Raw genomic sequence first — 19,717 nt, forward strand, 5'->3', positions numbered from 1 at the left:
GTCACTTCCGGGCTGGGGTGTTTGTTTGGACTGGAGAAGGGAGGCGGCGGGCGAAGCGCGCGTCGAGCGGGGGAGCGGCGCTGCCTGTGGAGATCCGCGGAGGCCGACCGGATTCGTTGGCTGCCGTCCCCGCTGCCGTGCACTGGGTGAGGGGTTCCCTCGGGCAGAGCGGCCAGAAGGGTGCGGCGACCCCAGCGGTCGAGGGACAGCACCTCGGCAACGGTTGAGGGTCCTGGAGGGTCCCCCGGGTTGTTGGCCACCAAGCCTCATATGGCTTCCTTTATTCCTTGCACCTTTAGTCGCGTCGAGGGATGAGCTGGGACCGACTTAGACTCTTTCTTTTTTTGAGAAATGGCCGTCGCTTTTTTTCTCATTGTCATTATTATTTATGATTTGGATCTCGCAGCACTCTATCCGGGTCTTCGGTGGCGCGCGAGGGTTGCCGGGATAGCACTTTCTCGTGCCCCCCCCCCCCTTTCTTCACCTCCTCCCTGGTACCCTTTTCCCCTGCCCCCCACTGCCGCTTCGGCAACAAAGCTCATTGTTTCTCCCCAGTTTACGCCTGCGCGTCGCCACGCGCAGCTCCTAGTTGCTGCGCTTGCGCGCTGCTCCCGAAGCTTGGGTGGGGGAAGAGAAAGGGGCAGAGGGACTGGCGGGCTGGCGAGCGTCCTAGGGGAGCATTATGCGACCGTCCACGGGCCAGTACCTTTCTCATCGATTTTCTTCCGTTTCTTCACCTTCACTTACTCCTTATTTTAGTTATATTGTTTCCTATGCTCAGGATAGGGGGGGCCGGACTCCTGCTCCGGGAGGGTTGTGAGCCAGATAACTTTAAGGGCCCATCCAGTTCGTATTCTTGGATTCTGCTTCTCTTAATTTCCCTTCCACTATGTGCTTACTCCCCACTACCCCCAAAATTACGTGGCTTGTGGTGAACTTTGTTTTTTCAAAATATTTGTTGAAGCAGCCAACAGTTTGATTTTCTGGTGACTCAGAAAGGGACCTTTTCTGCTTCTTTTGTTGTCTTGCTTTCCCTAATTTTGCAGCCCCATCACCTCACCGAAACCTCAAACTCTAGAAGAAATTTGGCTTCTAATTTGCCGTGGGAAAAAAGTTTTAACAGCTGACAGCTTTTGACATTTATTTCAACAGAAGACAAATTGCCGTTTTCGTGTGCTGGCTAATATTGTAGTCTCGTGGCATAATTTTTCACAAATTGCAGTTGAGCGGGTGTTGGTCTGCATTTTCTTCAAAATAGCCTTTGAAATTTCAACGGCTGCAGGTTCTGTTTGGAAATAAGAAAAGGGTCTATGGATTTTTAAAAAAATTTATTTTATTTATTTATTTGAAAGAGAGACAGTGAGAGAAAGCATGAGCGAGAAGAAGGTCAGAGGGAGAAGCAGACTCCCGTGGAGCTGGGAGCCCGATGTGGGACTGGATCCCGGGACTCCAGGATCATGACCCGAGCGGAAGGCAGTCACCCAATCAACTGAGCCACCCAGGCGCCCCTGGATTTTTTTTTTTTTTTAAGATTTTATTTATTTATTTAATAGATAGAGATCACAAGTAGGCAGAGAGGCAGGCAGAGAGAGAGAGAGAGAGAGAGAGAGGAGGAAGCAGGCTCCCTGCTGAGCAGAGAGCTCGATGTGGGGCTCCATCCCAGGACCCCGGGGTCATGACCCAAGCCGAAGGCAGAGGCTTTAACCCACTGAGACACCCAGGCGCCCTTGGGTCTATGGATTTTTAATGTGATTCCTGGTGTTGGTTTGTACTTCTGATTCCAGTATGTGAAAGGATATTTGGAGCAAATTAGCTTGTTTATGCTACTTGTTAATTGTGAATTTGTACAAAACTTAATCTTTTCTCACGAAAAAGTGTCTACAACAAATAAAGATAGGTGACTTTCCAAAAATGACAGCCTATTTATCTCTTTCTTTAAGGGATGGGTGTTAGGCAATGGAAACTCCCTGTGATGGTTAAAGGCTTGAGAGCTGGGAGGATTTTATTATAATATATTGCATGTTGCTGTTAAGGAGCTCCAATTGAGGTAGATGATCTCTAACTTCTTTTTTTTTTTTTTTAAGATTTTATTTATATATTTGACAGAGAGATCACAAGTAGGCAGAGGCAGGCAGAGAGAGAGGGGAAGCAGGCTCCCTGCTGAGCATGAGCCCGATGTGGGGCTCGATCCCAGGACCTTGAGATCATGACCTGAGCCGAAGGCAGAGGCTTAACCCACTGAGCCACCCAGGTGCCCCCTGATCTCTAACTTCTTAAGAACAGAGTAAGTTTATAGTAGGCTTTACCTTAAGTAAGCACGGTACACCTTACTCAGGTTTACCCCTTTATAACTCTAGAGAGTAATGCTCCAGTTTCAGTAGAAAATATAAACATAAAAATCTGTTAGCATAGCAATTTCATGGACATCGTGAGCATTGGAAGAAAGTAGAAAATAAGGACTGAGCCTCCTTCCTTTTGTGCTCTTACGTGTTCTTGTAATTTACAACCTTATTCATTATAACCTATGGAATAGGCAGAGGAAGTTTTATCTTGCCCATTTTGAAATTGAGGAAATAGAGTTTGAAAGATTATTTTATTAGGCACATATTTCTTTTTTTTTTTTTTTTAAAGATTTATTTATTTATTTATTTGACAGAGATCACAAGTAGGCAGAGAAGCAGGCAGAGAGAGAGAGAGGAGGAAGCAGGATCCCTGCTGAGCAGAGATCCTGATGCGGGGCTTGATCCCAGGACGCTGAGATCATGCCCTGAGCCGAAGGCAGAGGCTTTAACCCACTGAGCCACCCAGGCGCCCCTAGGCACATATTTCTATAGCACTTAGTAATGCCAGTCATTGTTCTAAGTGCTTTTACAGGTATTTAATCTTCACCTTCTTTCGGTGGTAAGTACTATTGTAAAATAGAGATAACAGCTAATAGGTGTGAATTAACTTGTCCACTGTTAACACAGCTGGTAAGAACTGGAATTCAGACCCAAGTAGTCTAGAGATTATGTGCTCTTAACCATTTTACTGTGCTGCTTGTGGTTTAGTGACCTACTCAGGATCCTCTAGGTGGTTTGTGGCGTATCATAGATTCGGACCCAGTCCAAGACAAAAGTTATCCAAGTGATCCCTTTGCGATCCGGACCACCCTGTTGAATTAGTAATTTGCATTTAATATAGCCTGAGGTTCAGTTATAGTAACAGTCATTTTTCCTTTTTTTCATTCTAAATTTCCTTAATGTTTAGAGCAGTGTTGTCCCAGTTAGATAACTGCTAATGGCACATATGTCCATTGAGCGCTTGAAATGTGGCAGTTGCAACTAAAGAACTAAATTTTTTATTTTACTCAATTCTAATTGGTTTAGATTTAAGTAGCCATATGTAGCTATTGGCCACATATTGAATAGTGCGGGTTCAGAGGTTTGAATTGCTTCTGCTTTTTTTTTTTTAAACTTTTATTTTTGTGTTTTTACATTTATTGATTCTTTGTAATTTTTGGGGGGGTTGACTTTTTTTTTTGAGAGAGTAGGGGGTGGAGGGTATCAGTCAAGAGGAGGGGCAAAGGGAAGGGGAAAGAGAATTTTTTTTTTTAAGATTTTATTTATTCGTTTGAGAGAAAGAGAGAACAAGCAGAGGAGAAGCAGACTCCGCTGAGTAGGGACCCCAACTCGGGGCTTGATTCCAGGACTCGGAGATCATGACCTGAGCAGAAGGCAGACACTTAACCATCTGAGCCATCCAGGTGCCTTGGGAAAGGAGTATCTTAAGCAGGATCCACACCCAACTGCAGAGCCCAGGTAGGGCTGGCTCTCATGACCCTGAGATCATGACTTGAGCCAAAATCAAAGAGTCAGATGCTTAACCAACTGAGCTATCCAGCCCCATCTGCTTATATTTTATATCAGTTTTTATAAATAAGGATAGTATTTCTGATGTGCTTTGAACTTTTTTTTTTTTTTTAAGATTTTATTTATTTATTTCACAGACAGAGATCACAAGTAGGCAGAGAGGCAGGCAGAAAGAGAGAGAGAGGAGGAAACAGGCTCCCTGCAGAGTAGAAAGCCCGATGTGGGGCTCGATCCCAGGACCCTGGGATCATGACCTGAGCCGAAGGCAGAGGCTTAACCCACTGAGCCACCCAGGCGCCCCTGTGCTTTGAACTTTTATCAGCAGTGATGATAGGCAGTGCTTGAGCCATCCTTACTCTCACCAGATCACCTTCATTACACTAGTTGAGATTAGGATTAAAGTCCTCATTCTGTGTTGTTGTTTCACTTCTACAGGTTTTTTAACATGTGATTTTTTTTTTTTTTACCTTATACCTTGCTCCAGCAACCTTTAATTGCTCTAAATGTTTAATAAGCACCAAAATAGGTAATAGTGTCGTGTGCCAGGCTCTGTACCTAGATACTATTATTATTTTCCACTTGATAGGGAATCTGAGACAGAGAGGGGTTAAAACTTGCCTTCGGGTTCCAGAGCCCCTGCTTTTAATCATTAATGTATACTGCCAAACATTAAAACAGAAAATTCAGTACTGCTTACAAATTTAAATGGAAAACAAGCTTAAGCAGAAGTTTCTTTATCCTCTCTAACTTCTGGAGAGACAATTATGATAATGTGTATGCAAATAATGTTAAGGAATAACAGTAGTTCAAAATAGAGTACATGGGATAAGAAAAGGTGTGGAATCAGGTTAAGGAAAAAGAACTGTATTTGAATTTTTTTTTTTTAAGATTTTATTTATTTGAGAGAGTGAGAGAGAACGAGCAGGAGGAGGGGCAGAGGGAGAGGGACAAGCAGACTCCCTGCTGAGTGTTGAGCCTGAATCAGGGCTTGATCCCAGGACCCTGAGATCATGACCTGAGCCAAAACTAAGAGTTGGGCCCTTAACTGACTGAACCACCCAGGCGCACCCCTCTGTTTGAATTTTAATGAAAATTCTTAAGAGATGAAACTGAGAAAGTTTCTAAAACTTCATGATTAAAAAAAAAATGATATCCATATTTTAAAATTTTATAGAAACCATTATGTGGAAGAGGCATTTTGGAAGAAAAGAAAGCTGAATATGTGAGCTTGTGGATTGAAAGCGCTAGACAGCATTAATAGGAAAAAAAAACTGCTCTCACCTAATAGAATCTGATGAAATTTCTGAGTTTTAGTGTTAGGCTCTCAGACTCCCAGCTGAACAGGATCTTTACAAAAGAAAGAATAAAACAGTGAAAGCTGGAATATTTGCAGAAAATAGAAAAGACAGGTGTAAATCTGCCCCATTTAATAATTTTATTCAAATATGAAAGCAAAAGATACTTTCAGACCTGTAGTAGCTGAGAAATAAGTATCTTCAGGTGCCCGGGTGGCTCAGTTGGTTAAGCACCTGCCTTTGGCTCAGGTCCATGGGGAGTCTGCTTCTCCCTCTGACCTTCTCCCCTCTCATGCTCTCTCTCACTGTTTCTCTCTCAAATAAATAAAATCTTTAAAAAAAAAAAAAAAGAAAAATATCTTCGGGTAACACCCCCCCCTTTTTTTAGATTTTATTTCTTTATATGACAGAGAGAGCAAGAGAGCACAAGCAGGCAGAGCAGCAGAGGGAGAGGGAGAAGCAGGCTTCCCCCTGAGCAGGGACCCCAGTATGGAACTCAGTCCCGGGACACTGGGATCATGACCTGAGCCAAAGGCAAAAGCTTAATGACTGAGCCACCCAAGCACCCCAAGATTTTTTTTTTTTTTTTTTTAATTTGAAAGAGCGAGCACGCATGCATAAAAACAGGCAGAGGGAGAAGCACACTCCTGCTGAGCAAGGAGCCAGATGTGGGACTCAATCCCAGGGCTCTGGAATCATGATCTGAGCTGAAGGCAGATGCCTAACCAACTGAGCCTGTGTGTCCCCCAAAATGATAAATTTCTATGAGCTGGGTGAAGTAATCTTAACTCTTTATAGTAGAGAACTTGAATATACCACTTGAAGAATTTAACAGATGAAGTAAAAAAGATAGTATGTACGCACGCGCGCGTGTGTGTGTGTACACGCACACGTGTACCTTAGAAATAGAAATCACACATTTTTCTGTTTATGCCCAAGGGACATTTTGCAATGTCTGCATTTGTCTGCAAACAAAACTATATATAATAAATCCCCAAAAGTGAAGGTTTTTCTGGCTGCATTTTATAACATAATGAAATTAAACTAGAAATCAGGGAGCGCCTGGGTGGCTCAGTGGGTTAAAGCCCCTGCCTTCGGCTCAGGTCATGATCCCAGAGTCCTGGGATGGAGCCCCGCATCGGGCTCTCTGCTCGGCAGGGAGCCTGCTTCTGCCTCTCTGCCTGCCTTTCTGCCTACTTGTGGGGTCTGTCTGTCAAATAAATAAATAAAATCTTAAAAAAAAAAACAAAACTAGAAATCAGGATACCAAAGTATAGAACCTTAACCATTTGGAAATTTAAAAAATATTCTTCCAAATAATCTCTGGCTGTTTACAAATTAAATAATTTGTAATTACCTAAATTGATAAGAAATAAATTCTGTATACATGGGAAATTTAGGAACAATTTTTATTAAATGAAAAGTTGAAAATAAGCATGTTTGTCACCTTGAAAAACAGTAACAAACTGGTTGAAATTAAGTAGAGAGGAGGGGAGGGAAAATAAAGTGAAAAAAACAAATTAATAAAATAAGTAGGAAAAATAAGTGAAATTAGAGGTTTTGTTTATTGAAGTTGAATTTTTAATAAATCATCCATTCAAGACTCAAAAGATGTAACAAAATATCTCTTGCCACCTCATTATTCTTGTAGGCAATGAGTAGTATTGTTTTTTTTTAAAGTTCTTATTGAGCTAGAATTCTCTGCACTTAACTCATTTAATGTACACAGCAGAGTGATTTTTAGGATAGTCACAGAGTTGTAAATCCATCACCACAATCAATTTTAGAAACCTTGTTACCCCTTAGCTTTCATATAATATGTAGTGCTTTATGACGGGTTTCTTTAACTTTGGCATAATGTTTTCTTTTTTTTTTTAATGTTATTTATTTGAGAGAGTGTGTGCTACAGCTCACAAGAAAGGGGGGGCAGAGGGAAAGGGGGATGCAGACTCCCTGCTGAGCTGGGAGCCTGACTCAGAGCTCCATCCCAGGACCCCATCACAATCGAGCCACCCAGGCACCCCTAGCATAATGTTTTCAGTGTTCATCTATGATAGAGCATGTATCAAGTATTTCATTTGTTTTTATTATTGAATAATACTCTGTTGTATGGACATACCATATGGTATTTATAAGTTGGTGGACTACTGGGTTTTATTCACTTTTTGACTATTATGAATAATAGTGCTGTGAACATTTGTGTACAAGTTTTGTGTAGGCATGTATTTTCATTTTTCTTGGGTGTATATTTAGGAGTGTAATTGCTGGGTTCCATGTTTAATCTTTTGAGGCACTGCCAGACTTGTTCAAAGCAGCTGCATCATTTTAACATTCCCATCAGCAGTAAATGTTCCATTTTCTTCACATTTTCACCAATACTTGTTCGTATCTTTTTTATTATAGCCGTTTTAGTGTAAAGTGGTATCTCGTGATTTTGAGTTGCATTTCCCCCATTGTCAGTGATACTGAGCATCTTTTCATGTATTTATTGGCCATTTGTATGTTCTTTTTTAAAGATCTTTTAGTTTTTAGAGAGCATGTTTACACATTCTCTCAAATCTTTTAAAGTTCTAGTTTGCTCTAGGAATTCCGATTTTACTTTTATGTTAACACTTTAGTGCATTTTTTTTAAAAGATTTTATTTATTTATTTGACAGACAGAGATCACAAGTAGGCAGAGAGGCAGGCAGAGAGAAGGAGGAAGCAGGCTCCCTGCTGAGCAGAGAGCCCGATGTGGGGCTCGATCCCAGGACCCTGGGATCACGACCTGAGCCGAAGGCAGAGGCTTAACCCACTGAGCCACCCAGGCACCCCAGTGCATTTTTTTTAATTAAGATTTTATTTATTTGAGAGAGGAAGAGTGAGCAAGAGAGCACAAGTAGGGGGATTAGCAAAGGGAGAGAGAAAAGCAAGGTCTCCCGACTGAGCAGGGAGGCCGAAGCAGGACTCGATCCCAGGACCCTGGAATCATGACTTGAGCCAAAGGCAGATGTCTAACCGACTGAGCCGCCCAGGTGCCCTAACACTTCAGTGCTTTTAAAAGTTTTTTTAAGGGGCGCTTGGGTGGCTCAGTGGGTTAAAACCTCTGCCTTCAGCTCCAGTCATGATCCCAGGGTTCTGGGATCGAGCCCTGCATCGGGCTCTCTGCTCAGCGGGGAGCCTGCTTCCCCCTCTCTCTCTGCCTACTTGTGATCTCTATCTGTCAAATAAATAAATAAAACCTTTAAAAAAAATAAAAGTTTTTTTTTAAATATGTCATGTAGCACTTCTTTTTTTTTTAATTTTTTTTTAAAGATTTTATTTATTTATTTGAGAGAGAGACAGTGAGAGAGAGCATGAGTGAGGAGAAGGGCAGAGAGAGAAGCAGACTCCCCGTGGAGCTGGGAGCCCGATGCGGGACTCAATCCTGGGACTCCGGGATCATGACCTGGGCCGAAGGCAGTTGTCCAACCAACTGAGCCACCCAGGCGTCCCTGTAGCACTTCTTTTTAATTTTTATTTTCTAGATTAATTATTTCAGAGAGAGTGCCTGAGTGTGGGGAGGGGCAGAGGGGAAGCAGATTCCTTGCTGAGTACAGAGTCCGGTGTGAGGTTTGATCCCAGAACCCTGGGATCAGGACCAGAGCCAAAGGCAGACATTTACCCAGCTGAACCACCCAGAAACACCTAAGGGAAAAAAAAAAAAAGATACAGAGAAAATGACCATGGTACAATCTTAAAACTTGGTGAATGTAGATGGAAGGTAGAGAGTGTTCATTGTATTATTCTAAAACTTTCCTATAGGTTTAAAAATTTTTCAAAATAGATGAAGATGAAGCTATATACATTATACAATTACAGAATAAGTATTCTAGAAACACAGTATAAGTGGGAATTTAATTATGATAAGCTTGGGAAATAAATAAGCTTTGGTTATTGGTTATTTGGTTAGTGATGTGTGATCTATTCATATGGGGGAAATACAGATCCTTAACATCATACTTAAAGTCTCACGTGAATTAAAGATTTAAATGTAAAAAAAAGTGACACTGTAATAATAGAGAAAATGTAGAAAGTAAAACCGGAAGGTAGGAAAGGGCTTTTTTTTTTTTTTAAGATTTTATTTATTTATTAGACAGAGATCACAAGTAGGCAGAGAGGCAGGCAGAGAGGCAGGCAGAGATAGAGGAGGAAGCAGGCTCCCTGCAGAGCAGAGAGCCCGATGCGGGGCTCGATCCAGGACCCTGGGATCATGACCTGAGCCGAAGGCAGAGGCTTTAACCCACTGAGCCATCCAGGCGCCTAGGAAAAGGCTTCTTAAACAAGATAAGCATATCCCAGAAAGTGTAAAGGAAAACAGTGAGATTCTACTTGAGTCTAATTGCAAAACTAAAATATATTATGTCCAGAACTGTGGAAGATAAAGAAATGGGAGCACTCAGTATATTACAGGACAGTATATTACAGGTCCATTACCACATTTGTGGCAAATAATCTGTTTTTTTTCCCCCCCAAATCTAAAAGTTACAGATGCAGGTGGCTTTTGGCTTTTGACTTGGTTATTCCCACTTAAGAAAATGTAGAACACAGGGGCGCCTGGGTGGCTCAGTGGTTAAAGCCTCTGCCTTCGGCTCAGGTCATGATCTCAGGGTCCTGGGATGGAGCCCTGCATCGGGCTCTCTGCTCAGCAGGGAGCCTGCCTCCTCCTCCTGTCTCTCTCTGCCTGCCTCTCTGCTTACTTGTGATCTGTCAAATAAATTAAAAATATCTTTAAGAAAAAAAAAATTCTTAAAAAAATGTAGAACACAGATAGCATACATAGAAAAGGATATGTGTGCTACGGTGACTGAAGCAGGATTGTTTGTAGCAAAAAAACCCTGGGAATGTGGATACGCATCAGAGGTGGAAGTAGTTGAGTAATTGGTGCTGCTCTATCCATTAAAAAGTGACATAATAGGGGCGCCTGGGTGGCTCAGTTGTTAAGCCTCTGCTTTCAGCTCAGGTCGTGATCCCAGGGTCCTGGGATCAAGCCCCACGTTGGGCTCCCTGCTCGGTGGGGAGCCTGCCTTTCCCTCTGCCTCTGCTGCACTGCCTGCTTGTGCTCTCTTTCTCTGTCAAATAAATAAATTTTTTTTTTTTAAAGGTGAGATATACCTGTACACCTTGACTAGTATGGATCTTTTTTTTTTTTTAAATTTTAGATTTTATTTGTTTATTTGCCAGACAGAGATCACAAGTAGGCAGAGAGGCAGACAGAGAGAGAGGAAGGGAAGCAGTCTCCCCGCTGAGCAGAGTCTGATGCAAGGCTCAATCCCAGGACCCTGGGATCACAACCTGAGCTGAAGGCAGAGGCTTTAACCCACTGAGCCACCCAGGCACCCACTGGTATGGATCTTTAATGTAATTTATTTAGTATGATTCTATTTTTTTTTATAGATTTATTTATTTATTTGTTTATTTGACAGAGAGAGAGCACAAGTAGGCAGAGAGGCAGGCAGAGAGAGGGGGAAGCAGGTTCACCGCCGAGCAGAGAACCCGATGAGGGGCTCGATCCCAGGACCCTGAGATCATGACCTGAGCCGAAGGCAGAGGCCCAACCCACTGAGCCACCCAGGTGCCCCATAGTATGATTCTATTAAAATACATAAATCCCCTTTGTGTGTTTCTGTAAGCAAGAAAATATGAAAGGATACATACTAAGCACCTAACACTGATTACCTGTGGTTAGGAATGGAGATGGACAGGAAAAAATGTAAATATGTTAGACCTGGGTTTTTTGTTTTTTGGTTTAGTTTGTCATTTTTTTAAGTAGACTTCACACCTAGGGTAGAACCCAACACAAGTCTTGAACTCAGGACCCTGAGATCAAGACTTCAGCTGAAATCAAGAGTTGGGCACTTAACCAGCTGAGCCACCCAGGCACCTGGTGTTAGGCCTGTTTTGTACATCTAACCTGTATTTGCTGCTTTTCTAAGTAGTGTGTACTTGTATATATATTTCTTTCACTTCGAAGCTTCCTTTCCCAACAAAATTTCCTGTGTACAAACATCTGCTATCCAGAAATTATTAAATGATGATTGAAAACAAAGCAATCATAAGGTGATACATTACTGTTTTTACTATTTCATGGTTTTCATTTAGGGAAATCTTATTATAAATATTTATTACAGATATACAAATATTTTAACATAGATATATTAAATTACTTGTTTTGGGTTAGTACTACTGTGTTCTTTTTTTCTTTTTTTTTCTTAAGATTTTTTTTTTTTTTTTAAGATTTTATTTATTTGACAGAGATCTCAAGTAGGGGGAGAGGCAGGCAGAGAGCGAGAGGAGGAAGCGGCTCCCCGCTGAGCAGAGAGCCCAATGCGGGGCTTGATCCCAGGACCCTGGGATCATGACCTGAGCTGAAAGCAGGGGCTTTAACCCACTGAGCCACCCAGTCACCCCTTTTCTTTTCTTTTCTTTTTTTTTTTTTTTTAAAGATTATTTTAGAGAGTGAGAAAGGATGAGCCAGGGGAGGGCAGAGGCAGAGGGAAAGAGAGAATCCTTAAGCAAACACACCACTGAGGGTGGACCGTGACCTGAGCTGAAACCAAGAGTCTGACACTTAACCGACGTTCATCTCAAGTCATGATCCCAGGGTCCTGGGATCGAGCCCCACATGGGGAAGCCCGCTTCTCCCTCTCCCACTACCCTGCTTGTGTTCCCTCTCTCATGTCTCTCTGTGTCAAATAAATAAAATCTTCAAAAAAAACTTTTTTTTAATTTTCATTAAGATTTATTTATTGGGCGCCTGGGTGGCTCAGTGGGTTGGGCCGCTGCCTTCGGCTCGGGTCATGATCTCGGGGTCCTGGGATCGAGTCCCGCATCGGGCTCTCTGCTCGGCAGGGAGCCTGCTTCCCCCTCTCTCTCTCTGCCTGCCTCTCTGTCTACTGTGATCTCTCTGTCAAATAAATAAATAAAATCTTTAAAAAAAAAAAAAAAGATTTATTTATTTGTTTGAGAAGGAACCACAGTGCACTTGTGAGAGAAGGGGGAGAGGGACAGAATCTTCAAGCATACTCCCTGCTGAGCCTGGGGCTCCATACCACTTCTCATGAAATTGTGACCTGAGCTGAAACCAAGAGTCTGATGCTTAACTGACTGAGCCACCTGGGCACACCTAAGGTTTTATGTGTACCCGAAGTGGGGCTTCAGTTCATGACCCCAAGATTGAGAGTCTCGTGCGCTGTTGACTGAGCCAGTTAGGTGCCCCATTTCTGCCAGTTTTAAATAGATTGAAGCATGAGCAAGATAGCAACAGATTGGTATGGTTTTGTTTCCAGTTGTTTCTTTACTGTATTTGTCAAGTCATTATCTACTTTGTGTCCTGAAACATCACTCAAGCAAATTAGGTACTTTTGTGTTTCCAGCATTTCTTAGGTTTCTGGTTTTGGAGAAAAGCTTTTTCCTAGCTAGAGGAGCTTGGAACTCACGGACTCTTTGGAGTCTTAAAACTGTTTCTGGCTGCTTTCAGATGGGATGATGATATGTGACAGCTATATACTCTTTGTATTTAAAAAAATTTATTTTTAATATTTTATTTATTTATTTGACAGGCAGAGATCACAAGTAGGCAGAGAGGCAGGCTGGGGGGTGGGGAGGCACTCCCTGCTCAGCAGGGAGCCAGATGCGGGGCTCCAGGGCTCAAGCAATCCCAGGACTCTGGGATCATGACCTAAGCTGAAGGCAGAGGCTTTAACCCCCTGAGCCACCCAGGCGCGCCCCATACTGTTTATATTTTTAAAGTTATTTTCCTAGTAGTCACCTTAGTTTGTGATATCAAGTTTGAATTAGTATCAGCTTAGTTTAAAGAGTATACAAAAACTTCTTTCATATAGCACTGTATCCTCCTCCCGCTGCCGTATGTTATTGTCATAAAATATATCTTTATACATTGTGTGCCCATTAACATAAATACCTAATTATTGTTCTATGTATTTGTCTTTTTTTTTTTAAGATTTTATTTATTTATTTGACAGACAGAGATCACAAGCAGGCAGAGAGGCAGGCAGAGAGAGAGGAGGAAGCAGGCTCCCTGCTGAGCAGAGCCCGATGTGGGGCTCGATCCCAGGACCCTGAGATCATGACCTGAGCCGAAGGCAGCGGCTTAACCCAATGAGCCACCCAGGCGCCCCTATGTATTTGTCTTTTAAATCACATAGGGAAAAGGGAGTTAAAAGCCAAAAGTACATTATTACTGATTTCCATATTTGTGTAGTTACTTTTACCAGTGTTCTTTATTTCTTCAGGTGAATTCAACTTAATGTGTAGTATACTTGTTTCAGCCTGAAGGACTTACTTTAGCTTTTCTTGTAGGACAGGTCTACTGGTGATGCGTGCTCTCTCTCTCTCTTCTTAAGATTAGGTATTTATTTATTTATTTATTAAAGATTTTATTTATTTATTTGACAGAGATCACAAGTAGGCAGAGAGGGAGAGAGGAGGAAGCAGGCTCCCTGCTGAGCAGAAAGCCCAATGCAGGGCTCCATCCCAGGACCCTGACATCATGACCTGAGCCGAAGGCAGAGGCTTTAACCCACTGAGCCACCCAGGCGCCCCAGCATTAGGTATTTATTTGAGAGAGAGAACATGATCGTGTATGGGTGGTGAGGGTTGGGGGCAAAGGGAGAGGGAGAACCAGACTCGCTGCTGAGCAGGGAGCCCACATGGGACTGGATCCCAGGACCCTGACACCATGACCTGAGCCGAAGGCAGACACTTACCCCACTGAGCCACCCAGGTGCCTCTCTCATTTTTTTACGTACCTGGGAATGTCTTAATTTCTCCTTAAAATTTTTTAAAGAGTTTTATACATTTATTTGTCAGCACAAGCAGGGGGAGCAGCAGGCAGAGGGAGAAGCAGACTCACCACTGAGCACGGAGCCCAAGCAGGACTCAATCCCTGGACCCCGGGATCATGACCTAAGCTGAAGGCAAATACTTAACAGACCGAGCCACCCAGGCGTCCCCCTCCTTAATTTTGAATTATAGTTTTTTTTTTTTCTTTCAGCCCTTTGTATTTTCTGGCCCTATGGTTTTCTTTTCTCTTTTTTTTAATTTTCCTTCCTTCTTTCCTCTCTTGCTTTCTTTTTTTTTTTTTAGATTTTATTTATTTGTTAGAGAAAGCATGAGCAGGGGAGCAACAGGCAGAGAGAGAAGCAGGCTCTCCACTGAACAAGGAGCCCAGGACCCCAGGATCATGACCTGAGCCCAAGGCAGATGCTTAACCAACTGAGCCAGGAGCCCCTGGTCTCTGTGGATTCTGATGTGAAATCAACTGTTAATCTTATTTTGAGGATCTGTTGTATGTAGGGTTACTTATTTTGGAGATTATTTCTTCTCTTTGTCTTTCAGTAATTTGATTATAATGTGTCTTGATGTGGATCAGTTTGAGTTTATCTTAAGAGTTTGTTGAACGTTTTGGATATGTAGAGTAACATGGATTTCATCACATTTGAGGAGTTTGGGGCTGTTGGGTTTTTTAAGATCTTATTTTAATTTTTTAAAGTTTGTTTATTGAGAGAGTGGGAGAGAGAATATGAAGCAGAATTCATGCTCAGTGAGAAGCCCAATGCCGGACTCCATCACACAACTTTGAGGTCACCACCCAAGATTGAGCCACCCAGGTACCCCTACAATTTTATTTTATTTTATTTTTTGAAAGATTTTATTTATTTATTTGACAGATCACAAGTAGGCAGAGAGGCAGGCAGAGAGAGAGAAGAAGGGAAGCAGGCTCCCTGCTGAGCAGAGAGCCCGATGCGGGGCTCCATCCCAGGACCCTGATATCATGACCTGAGCCGAAGGCAGAGGCTTTAACCCACTGAGCCACCTAGGTGCCCCTACGATTTTATTTTTAAGAGCCTCTACACTTCATGTGTGGCTTGAATCCACAATCCTGAGATCACCAACTGAGCCAACCAAGCACCCCAGGGGGCCATACTCTTTCTGGCCCCTTGCCTTCTCCTTTTGAGAGTCTCATCCTGTGTATGTTGGTACATTTGGATGGTTTCCCACTGGTCTCTAAGGTTCTTTTCATTTTTCTTCATTGTTGTATTTCTTTACTCAGGCTCTGTAATTTCAATTGACTTATCTTCAGGTTTCCTGAATTTTTTTCTCCTTGATCAGATCTTTTGTATTCCAGCTAGTAAATTTTCCATTTCAGTCCGTCCGTCCATCCATCCTTCCTTCCTTCCTTCCTTTTCCCTCCATCCCTTCTTTCCTTCCTTCTAATAAGAATTTATTTGGAGTGTCTAGGTGGCTCAGTTAAGCGTCTGCCTTCTGCTCAGGTCATGATCCCAGGATCGAGCCCCACATTTGGCTCCCTGCTCAGTGGGGAGCCTGCTTCTCCCTCACCCAGCCCTCCCACCCTCTGCTAATGCTCCCTCTAACTATCTCTCCCTCAAATAAATACAATCTTAAAATAAATAAAATCTATTTATTTATTTATTTGAGAGAGCATAAGCAGGCTGGAGGCAGAGGGAGAAGCAGACTCTCCATTGAGCAGGGAACCTGATGAGGGGCTCTATCCCAGGATCCTGGGGTCATGACTTGAGCCAAAGGTAGACATTTAACAAACTGAACCACCCAGGTGCCCGTGAAAGAGATTTTATTAAATACTCATAAGCAGAAACAACTATCCCAGTCTTTGCAGATGGGCTCTTGTTTATGTTGAGACATACCTTCAAAACAGGCAGTTTACAAGTTTTCTTAGTCCTCACTCCATGTGCATAGTCTGAAGGTCAGCAAGAGATGACTTGAATGAATCTCAGCAAGAGATGCTGAGCTCCCAGCACTGAACCTGCCCATGGCCTTCTAGATTCCCCAGAATATACTGGAGCTTTTTAAAGTCCTTATTCCCAAAGGATTTCCTTTACCAGTCTTTGCTCTCAGGCTTTTTGGTTTGTCTTTTGTTTGCCACAGTTGTTATTCCTTGCCCTAGGTGGCTTTGGCTATTTCGTTTGCCTTTGACTTTTTTTTTTTTTTTTTTAAGATTTTTGTTTATTTGACAGATCTCAGGCAGAGAGACAAGCAGAGAAAGAGGGGAAGTAGGCTTCCTGCCAAGCAGAGAGCCTGTGGGACTTGATCCCAGGACCCTGAGATCACAACCTGAGCCAAAGGCAGAGGCCCAATCCACTGAGCCACCAAGGTGCCCCTGCATTTAACAGTGTTTTTAACAGATGCCAGTTCAGCACTTTTAAAATCATAAATTTTTATGATATTTGAACTATATACCCCAATTTTTTTTTTAAGTGAGCATTATACCCAGCATGGGCCTTGAACTCACAACCCCGAAATTAAGAGTCATATGCTTGGGGTGCCTGGATGGTGCATTCGGTTAAGTGTCCAACTCTTGGTTTGGGCTCAGGTTGTGATCTCGGGTCAGGGGATCAAGCCCCACATCAGGTTTAGAATGGAATTTGAGACTCCCTCCTCCTCCTTCTGCCCCTCCCCACTGTGAGTGTGCTCTCTCACCTGTGCATGCTTTCTTTCTTTCTCTAAAATAAATCTGGGGCGCTTGGGTGGCTCAGTGGGTTAAAGCTTCTGCCTTAGGCTCAGGTCATGATCGCAGGATCCTGGGATCTAGCCCTGCATCGGGCTCTCTGCTCAGCAGGGAGCCTGCTTCCCCCCCACCACTGCCTGCCTGTCTGCCTACTTGTGATCTCTGTCAAATAAATAAATAAAATCTTTAAAAGTAAATAAATAAATGAATAAATCTTTAAAAAAAAAAGTTATGTGCACCATACACTGAGCCAACTACGTGACCCTATATACCCAGTTTTTAAAAACAACAGAACACACAGAATGAAGTATGAAGAATGTGATCCAAGATGGGTCAAGAACAAGTCATAGAAGAAAATTTAAAATTTGATACATTGCCTTATATTAGAACACCTTGTATTCAATAATTGTAAATCCATCTAGTTCTGAAAGTAAATGATCCTTACCCCTGGCTTTCACTTGCCTGCCTGTAGCTGGAAATGTGGTCTGGTCCGCAGTTGTTCCTTCCCTCAGTTGTCTAAGGTATAAGATCAGTGTTCAGGTTTCAGTTCATTCTTCTTGTTTTCAGTTGTGATTTGTTTCCCAAATATTGCTTGACAGAGTAATTTATTTACGGTCCTTCATGGACTTTTTCACTAGGATCTATACCAAAGCTACTGCTTGTTTGATGAGTTGATATTGAGCAAAAAGCTGACCAGGGGCCTGTCAAATGCAGGGATTGGGCCCTTTTTTGCTAAACTCGGTTTAGATTTTATTTGTTACTGGTTTGCATCAAACGAAGAGGGAGGGGAGTCCCCTGGGTTTCTCAAACTATAGAATTTGCTGAGGCAGATTTTTCATTGTTCACAGAAGCTTGGGCTCATATATCGTATGGAAATTTTTTTTCTTTAAAAAAGTAGATCGCAGAGGCACCTGGGTGGCTCAGTCCTTGGGCATCTGCCTTCAGCTCATGTCTTGATCCCAGTGTCCTGGGATTGAGCCCCACATCAGGCTCCTTGTTTGGCGGGAATCCTGCTTTTTCCTCTCCCACTCCCCCTGCTTGTGTTCTCTCTCTAGCTGTGTCTCTCTGTGTCAAATAAATAAATAAAAAATTTTAAAGATTTTATTTATTTATTTGACAGAGCTATAGAGAGCGCAAGTAAGCAGAGTGGCAGGCAAAGGGAGAGAGAGAAGCAGGCTCTCTGCTAAGCAGGGAACCTGACTCAGGGCTCGATCCCAGGACCCTGGAATCATGACCTGAGCCGAAGGCAGCCGCTTAACTAACTGAGCCACCCTGGTGCCCCAATAAAATATTTTTTAAAAAAATAGATTGCAGGGGTGCCTGTGTGGCTCAGTGGGTTAGGCCTCTGCTTTCAACTCAGGTCATGATCTCAGTGTCCTGGGGTTGAGCTCCCACATCGGGCTCTCTGCTCAGCGGGGAGCCTGCTTCCTCCTCTTTCTCTGCCTGCCTCTCTGCCTACTTGTGATCTCTCTCTCTGTCAAATAAAAATAAATAAAATCTTTTTATAAAAAAAGTAGATTGCATTTATATATAGATGGACTTCCAGTGATTGAGGCTTATTTAAAAATAAGTTTGACATATTTCTAGATGGACAAGTCTCACACCTATGGTTGCTACTTACCTACCCAATTCCATTTAAATATTGAATATCCTGTAGTCCGTGCTAAACTTTTTTTTTTTTTTTTTTTTTTTAAACTAAAGCTGTAAGACTAAAGCTCTAAGTCACTTGTTAATGCTGTGGTCGTCTGAAAGGGAGGATTTAACAGGTGTAAGTTAGAATAGGATACGTGTTGGGAAAATAACAAAAAGCTGTTATAAATTGCAATGTCTCTGAGCATAATGATTAGCTCATATGCAGAGTAAACAAAGTTACATCCAGTTGCAAAACAGGATTGACTGGTGCTTTTCATAATATTTGAGTTTAATCTAAAATGGAATGCCTGTCATATGAGAATGAGTAATTTCTTTCAGAGGAACTGATTGGTTTTTAGTCAGAACTTGTTACCCAAAAAAAAGGATTTTATTTCATCCAAGATAAATAATAAATAAAAAATATCAAAGATATCCACCGGGGTGCCTGGGTGGCTCAGTCATTAAGTGTCTGCCTTCGGCTCAGGTCATGATCCCAGGGTCCTAGGATTGAGCCCTGCATAGGGCTCTCTGCTCAGCGGGAAGCCTGCTTCTCCCTCTCACGCCCCCTGCTTCTGTTCCCTCTCTCGCTGTATCTCTGTCTTTAAAAAAAAAAGAAAAAGAAAGAAAAGAAAGATATTCATAGTCTGTTTTCTGTCTTGTCTGCTTTTATAGTGCCTCTTTTTCCTAACCCAAATCATGTTTTCTTTTTTAAGATTTTCTCTTTTTTTTTGACAGAGATCACAAGTAGACAGGCAGGCAGAGAAAGAGGAGGAAGTCCTCTCTGCCTCTCTTTAGTCCGTCTCTGCCTCTCTTTCATATGTATACAATATAACTAGGGCAGAAGATCTTACTAATTTTTAGTTGAAGATCTCTTAACTAAAAATGTCACTACCACGATGGTATTATAAGTAGTAGTCAGTATTTCAGAATATACTTGTGTGAGTCAGGCTAGGAAACCGCCCCCCCCTCTCAGCTTAAGAGACTAAATTCATATCATATGAATGGTATGAGTTTTTATTATACTAACAGTCTTTTTTTTTTTTTAAGATTTTATTTATTTATTTGACAGACAGAGATCACAGGTAGGCAGAGAGGCAGGCAGAGAGAAAGGAGGAAGCAGGCTCCCCGCTGAGCAGAGAGCCCGATGCGGGGCTGGATCCCAGGACCCTGAGATCATGACCTGAGCCGAAGGCAGAAGCTTTAACCCACTGAGCCACCCAGGTGCCCCTATACTAACAGTCTTAAGGATAAGTCCATGAAATGAATCTAAAGAAGGGGCACCTGGCTGGCTCAGTCAGTAGGGTATGTGATCCTTGATATCAGGGTTGTGAGTTCGACTTGGGGCTTGATATCGACCCTGAGATCATTACCAGAGCCCAGATCAAGAGTTGAATGCTTAGCTGACTGAGCCA

General features: G+C 42.5%; 1 protein-coding gene across 1 annotated transcript in view; it reads left to right on the top strand.

Moving 5' to 3' along the window:
- The window catches only part of PAIP2 (poly(A) binding protein interacting protein 2), a 27,839-nt gene continuing 8,122 nt past the window's right edge, over positions 1–19,717 (top strand). Inside the window, exon 1 of the mRNA XM_032847542.1 lies at positions 1–146. The gene's annotated coding sequence lies outside the window, so the exon portion shown is untranslated. The remainder of the gene's footprint in view (positions 147–19,717) is intronic.

Source organism: Lontra canadensis, unplaced genomic scaffold (genome assembly GCF_010015895.1).
Source record: "Lontra canadensis isolate GAN:19392208 unplaced genomic scaffold, GSC_riverotter_1.0 scaffold189, whole genome shotgun sequence".
NCBI classification, from domain to species: domain Eukaryota; kingdom Metazoa; phylum Chordata; class Mammalia; order Carnivora; family Mustelidae; genus Lontra; species Lontra canadensis.